Source organism: Dermacentor silvarum, chromosome 1 (genome assembly GCF_013339745.2).
Source record: "Dermacentor silvarum isolate Dsil-2018 chromosome 1, BIME_Dsil_1.4, whole genome shotgun sequence".
Taxonomy (NCBI): Eukaryota; Metazoa; Arthropoda; class Arachnida; order Ixodida; family Ixodidae; genus Dermacentor; species Dermacentor silvarum.
Genome location: NC_051154.1, coordinates 232,419,083 through 232,426,084, shown reverse-complemented (window position 1 = coordinate 232,426,084; position 7,002 = coordinate 232,419,083). Strand labels below are relative to the sequence as shown.

Below are 7,002 nucleotides of genomic sequence, written 5' to 3'. Positions count from 1 at the left end.
CCATAGCAAGTTTCGATAACAATTCCTATGCCCAAACGACCAAAATGCGGGAACATACTTTGCAATCCATGACTTCGCACAGACGTACCGGCGCTCCGGTTCCTGCCCGAAATAAAAAAAAACAACAAAAAAACAAAATGCAACTACAGCCTTGAGCTTCTGCATTCTTAATGAGCGTTTCTCTCACAAAATTAGTTAACTAGGCTTTTTTTTAATTCTTTCGCAGTCTAAACAGGTTTGGTGGTGCACTTTAGTGTCTATTTAACGCAACAAGCAAATCTTATAGCTGGACTAACTTACTCAACCCGCTTTTGTCGGATTAACGCAGACACCCTGACAGATAGCGCGGCGGAAACCACTTCGCAGCGTGATCGATAGTTGCTGCAATAATGACTCAGAGCCCGGAGAGAAAAAAATAAACAAAAGAGGCGCAATCTCGGTCGACGCTATGCAGATTGTGCCCTCCGACGGTGCGTGCATCAGCCCACGTCCGAGCGATAACCGTTGTCACGTCCATAGAGCTGATCACTGAACGGAAATCTATCCGAGTGTACTTGTGCTCATTCCAGTGCATTGCTTCGCTTCTATTGCCAAGTAAGGTATAGATTCCATTTTCTTTTTTTCTTTAGTTTTGATACATGCATTTCATAATACAGACAATTCGGTTCCACGAATACTTTCACAACTGAGAACTTGGACAGGTGAACAATGTAACAGGCTGAAGTTTTGATATTGGCCCAGCTAAAGGTGGGTGAATCGAGCTAATGAAATAATCTTTCAGCTCAAGTAGTCCCGTATCTCCAGCTTAAAAAAAATGCATTGTTGTGCTCCAAATACTTTGGTGTCCGGTTTTCACTGGTGGGGTCTAACGCTGCGAGGTTGCACAGGGGTTGTGAAATACGCCGTGTATATAATATAGTGCAGGTGGTCAGTATTCATATTTTGAGACTTCGCAGTCCTTTCAACGTGCTCTCTGAGCGCGGTACGCGAGCATTCCGGACCTATCGAAGTGCGGTCACTGCGGCCACTACATGCGGCCGATAGACGAACTCGCGACCTCGGGCTCAGAAGCAGACATAGCTTGACATGCTCGACCCACGAGTACACTGACTCATACTCGCTCTACACGAATTTCACAGGCGTGAGATAGAGCGTCGGTGAGGGCTGGCTAAAGCGAGTACAAACGAAAGACAGCGACGGTGATTTCGAGTGGACGTGAACGTGAGTGACTGTCAGGTGAGTCATATACATGTGTGAGTGAACGGGAGTATGTGCGTGAGTTAGTGCCGGTAAGTGTGAATGAAAGTGACTATGAACCAATGTGAGCTTTCATATATGTGAGTATAGGCGCAAGTATACGAACGTGAGTGAGCGCCAACGTGTGTGAGTGCACATATGAGTGTGAGCGAGCACATATCAGGCGAAAATATTGGTGAGTAAATATGAGTGAGTACCCGCTTACTTTGCTAACCCATGGAAGCAGGGTACCACATTTTTATTATTATTAGGTTTGTGCACATATACACACAAGGACACGAAAGAAATAGGGAGGGAGCAAGCTGACAACTGCCACCGAGAGGGGCACAACGCTTACCTACTCTTTCAGGAGGAGAGAATAGAGGAAATGAAAATAGGAGGAAAGAAAAGAGGAAATAAAGAAATGACGGGGACACAGACAGAACAAAACAAAAATACAAATAATGTCTATAAACGGGAGGCAAAGCCAGTATCCTTCAGAAATGTTAACAGGGCTCGATGGGCCACGTCGAGCAGCACACCCTCTTAGAAACAGGCAATCGTCAAGGGTCGCACATTACAGTCCAATACGTCTATATACCTTAATTAGCAATGCGCGCTGCGCAACGAATGCGGGACACTCTAAAACGAGATGTTCAAGTGTCTCACAAGAGCCACAAAATGTACACGACGGGCGGTCCACACGTCCTTGTCGGTATAGGCGTTCCCGCACCAACACAGATCCAACCCTTAACTTGCATAACAGTGCTCTAGCACGACAGGGCAAGCCTCGACCACGAACACGGGGAGGGAACAATCCGTTTGCAACACGCTGGTCTGGGTGCTGCTTTAGGAGGTATCGGCGTATCAGAAGACGAGCGTTTTCAAACATACAGGAAATGTCAGGGCAGTCACATTCGTGGTGGGCACAACTTGAAGCGAGGCGATCAGCCTCTTCATTTCCAGCGATGCCCACGTGCGAGGGTATCCACTGGGCAATGAGAGACACTTTACGCGAAGTAATTTTTCCGGCAGATTCTTGGATACTGCATAAAATTGGGCAATCGGCATCTTGTTTCAGTCTGCTGAGGGTTAGCACGGGAGTCTATAAGAATGACGACCTTCAATGCGTTTAATTCTTTGTGTACGTACTTCAGAGCAACATCACTCGCTGCTAGTTCTGGAGTTGTTGATGAGGTATGATGAAGTATTTTAAACACCCGTCTGATGTCAGTCCAAGGGCAGAAGAAAGTTGCAGAAGCGCCTGGGGCGTCGCTGCGTACAGATGCGTCCGTGAATACTTTAATATAATCTCCATTTTTTTCAGATTCAGACATCAATTTTTTCAGACATCAGGAAAGAAATTCCGCTCTTGTAGCCTGCCATCTAGACGAAACAGTACCATTCGTTCCATCAGCTTCATAACATTAAAATATATTGGCCGGTATGACTTTAGGTGTTTTTCAGAGCGGTCGGGCTTTAAGACTGGTATCACCAAAGGTGATTTCCAATAATTGGGGATCAGCGACGTTCGCGACCCTTTGTTATATGCGTCCAAGACATTTTGATGAAAGGCCTCATCGATGTTTCGTAACGCCTTGTACGTAACCCCGCCTGCACCAGGGGCAGTGCGACGTTTAGAGAGGCGGAGCGCGTTGCCCAGCTCCTCGAGAGTAAAGTCTGCTTCATCCATCTGGAAGGCTGGACCATAGCAGAAAGTTATGGTCGTGTGACTTGTCAGAGGATTAAGGTCATTGTTAGCGTTGTCACTTGGCATAGGAGGTACGAAAAGGTCGGCAAATGCTTCTGCAAGAATTTTCGGAGTCCGGCCAGTCGTTATGCACAAAGCAGCGGTTGGATTCTTGCAGATCTCAGGAGTTCGGAGAGCCTTCAGTATGCGCCAAACACTTCCAAAACCTTTTGCCGTATGCAGAGAGCTACACAGTACTGCCCTGCTCTTTCGACGAAGTTGTTTTGTGTGCCACCGTATGGCTGCGTCTAGGCGGTTATACACCGTCCAATCAGAGATTTTTTTAGAGCGCTGCGCTCTCCTGTAAGCGCGGCGCGACAGGCGCGTAGCCTCTAGAGTTTAAGATCGGGGTTCGGTTTATCTATGCCCCGCCGTCGTCGTACTTGTTGGAGACACTCGCTCACCGGTTTCAACAACTAGTCGTGTGATGGGTCCTCTGCAATCAGCTGACGGAACTTGCTCCAGTTTGTCACTGTGTAGGCGGCAGTCTGGCGGTTAGGGGTATGTTCTGGAATCAACCAAATTGGTAGGTGATCTGAGCACCATGGGTCAGATTCACATGACCAGGCCAGACACACATCTTTTGTTGATATCGCAAGGTCGTTAGTGGATTGTTCCTTCCCTCTGCCGACAAATGTGGGTGAGCCGTCATTCATTGTTTGTAGATCATGTAAAACAATAAGCTCGTCAATCTCCACCCCACGCTGGTCTTGTGGACGAGAACACCAGCGAGGATGGTGAGCATTGAAGTCTCCGCACATCACAAATGATGGGCCACACCGAGAGACTAAGCACTCCAATAAGGTGGTGTCTGAAGATCCCGTCGGTCGATAATATATGCTTGCCACAGTCGTCGTATCTCCGAGACTCACAGTAACGACTGTACATTCAAAATCGGTATCGCAGTTATCGCTTGTGTCAATACTGCGATATTTAGTTCAGCTCGGACGTATAGCGATGCTTTGGTTAACAGCGCAAACAGACGGCCACAAGAAGGAAGACACGTACACACAGGCGCTGGAAACGTCTGTGTGTACGTGTCTCCCTTCTTGTGGTCGTCTGTTTGCGCTGTTAACCAAAGTTTCAAGATGTACCAACTCGTCCAAAAAGAAGTATTGATGTATAGCGATCGATGCTTTTGAAGTATTTCGCGGATGCGTGGCGTCCGTGCACTGGAAGGACCCGCATGCCGGCGCTGTGCATCGAGCGTTACTGTGGATGCCTACGAAACCTGGAAGTCTGAATTCTTCTTTTCTTATATTGGTTTCTTGAAGCGGCGTGTTCATTGGCGGGAGCTGATGGACTAGATCGGCATGCCGCGGTCGTAAGGACCTGTCATTCCATTGCATCACAGACGGACGGAGCTTTCCACCAGCGTTCATGGTGTTTCTAGTGAAGGCCGTCGAGAACCGGAACAAGAGCCTCCAGAAGTTGCTCTGCAGCTAATGCTGCTGATGTCTGACGACCGGCAATCAGAGATCTAACGACGTTGACAAACATCTAAAGCCGGTTGATAAGTTGTTCATCATAATTGACCGAGACCACTGTAGGCACCCTATTTAAAGAGTTTTCTACTGTAGACGACGCCTTGGATGGAGCTGGTTCCGACGCTTTCAGAGGCGTGATCTTGGCAGATACTGGTTTGGACGCTTTCGATGGAAGCGCCGGCCACGATGTCGCAGAGAGACAGGAATTCCGCCTCCCTACTTCCTGCCAATGTGCGGTGTCTGCTATATTCTTCGAACGAACGGGTGCATCTTTAGTTTTGCCATTTGTAGCCGCTGGACGGGTAAAGCGGCTACGCGACTTCTCTCCTGATGCCTTCTTGTTAGCTTTCTCTTTCAAAACCTTTAGTTTCTTCTTCAGTGTGGGACATTCTTTGTATGTTGCTAAGTGTTCACTGTTACAATTACGGCACCGAGATATTGGACTGTCGCAAGAATTTACGTCGTGATTTTGAGCACATCTGGCACAGACCACAGCACTTATGCAGAAACCCTGTACATGATCAAGCTTTAAACATTTGCGGCACTGTAAGGGCTTTGGTACGAAAGGCCGAACTGGGTATCGCACTGGCGCTGAGCCGTGCTCGAGCACCTCAAGGGCTGCAGAAGATAGCGCCAATTTTTTCTTTCTCAAACGAACTACTTAGTATCACACTAGTCCAGCCTTTATATGACTAGGCAGCTTTGCACAGTCGAAAAGAACCTTCACACACTTTGGCGAACCGAGCCGTCGAGCGCTGATGATTTTGCATGGAGGCGTGCAAATGATCATACTTTTCAAGACGTCGTCTTCAAGTTCTAGATCAACATCAGATATGACGCCAGTTGTTACATCCTTGCCCTCTGGTGTGTGCGCTCGCGTGTTGACACCACCGAGTTGAGACAGACCAAGTAGAATTTGCATCGTCTTCTCATCTGTTGTGTCCACGGCAATTATAGTTTTCCTGGGGTTGACTCAAACCTCTTGAATAAGACCCAGGGATAGTTTGGAAAAAAAAGCATGCAGTTTCTGTTTGCAGATGGAATTGAAGAATACCATCATGTCGACCGGTACGAAGGCTACTGTCGAAGTCACAACGTTGCTGTATATGATAGTTGCTTCGCTTGATGACGATGTCGAAGACTTCCGTCTTGAACGCCGCTGCTTATCAGGTATGAAGGCATCCGAGTCGTCCGACCTGGCGTCAGACTCGGAATCGGCAGCTTCTGATTCCACTGAGGAGCTGAGGTGCTTCCTTGTGACGGGAGGTCTGTCCCTGCCGTTTGACGGATCCACCACCATCTCCTCCATAACAGGCTTTGTAGGGAGGGCCTCCCAGCAAAGCAGCAGTCTTGAAGGCCCGTACAAACGGCTCTGGGTGTTGCTGATGCACGATTAAACACAAAAAAGAGAAAAACTTCAGCGTCAACAGGAACCACCAGCCGAACGCACGAACTTCATCGTCGATGAGCCAATGAGCCAACCCAGCCAATGGGCCACCGCGGCCCGTTCCATGCACTTAGCATTGTCCTGCAGGGGCGCAAGGGTCAGCTTTGCGGTGAATATTAACCGAAATCTTAATGTACTTGAACTGTTGCGTGGCGGTCTCATTTTTTTTTATGAATGAACATGACTTCAGCACTTACCACGGTTTCAATTACAATTTTCAATATTTTTAACATCAATACAACTTAATTAAGTAGCAAGATAATTGGGACACTATGCTCAGATATCCCAATTGAACATAACGATTTCTTGCGCGAGTAATCAGTGTTCGTCTCTTCGAGTAACCCTGCTTCAGTCGCTGACTTGCGCTATATATTTCCCACCGGACATTGTTGAGTAATTTGTCTGGAAAAAAAATCCGAGGAGTTGTATAGTTTATGATACATCAATTTCGCCAGGGCAAGCTGCAGGGTGCAACAAGCATGCCGAAGGAGAAAGAATGAGGAAAAATCAAAAAGCGCAGTGAACCGTAATTTACGCTCTTTTGTAACGACACCGCCCGTTGAGAGCACCGTGAGAAACGCTCTGTCGCAAGCGTCAAATTTATTCATCGCCACGCGAGGGGTTTTTCGCGAGCGCGGTGTCGTGTCACTGCGCTCCCGCTTCAGCGAGTAGGTCGAATCGGTTGAATCAGTGGAGCTTCTGGGAAATGACGAGGAAGAAGCGCAAACAACAGGCTACGGAGGAAACAAAAACGCACTGCATGCCGGGCAATGAACGGCGCGTTTTTCGCACATACTATTAATTTCCCCCCGGTCCATCGCGATCATTGGGTCAAGCGGCGTAGAGTGTATTTCTCTCCCTCTCTTATTCTCCCTTGCTGTCTTTCGCAATCACCCCCTCCGACAAATACATCAATGCGTTCACTCTGATCTCGAAGAACAACAGGGAGTGGAAATACATGAGGGTGAGAACTGTGTTGCATTAGCGACGAGTATAATTTCATTCGTAGTTGTTGTTTCTATTCAGCCTGGGAAATAGGCTATACCGAAGTACTCGATATCCTGTCATCGTGGATGAATAAT

At 47.7% G+C, this 7,002-nt stretch overlaps 1 protein-coding gene across 1 annotated transcript in view; it reads left to right on the top strand.

Moving 5' to 3' along the window:
• The first annotated feature begins 526 nt into the window (after positions 1–526).
• The window catches only part of LOC119436898 (acyl-CoA Delta-9 desaturase-like), a 129,977-nt gene continuing 123,501 nt past the window's right edge, over positions 527–7,002 (top strand). Inside the window, exon 1 of the mRNA XM_049660093.1 lies at positions 527–599. The gene's annotated coding sequence lies outside the window, so the exon portion shown is untranslated. The remainder of the gene's footprint in view (positions 600–7,002) is intronic.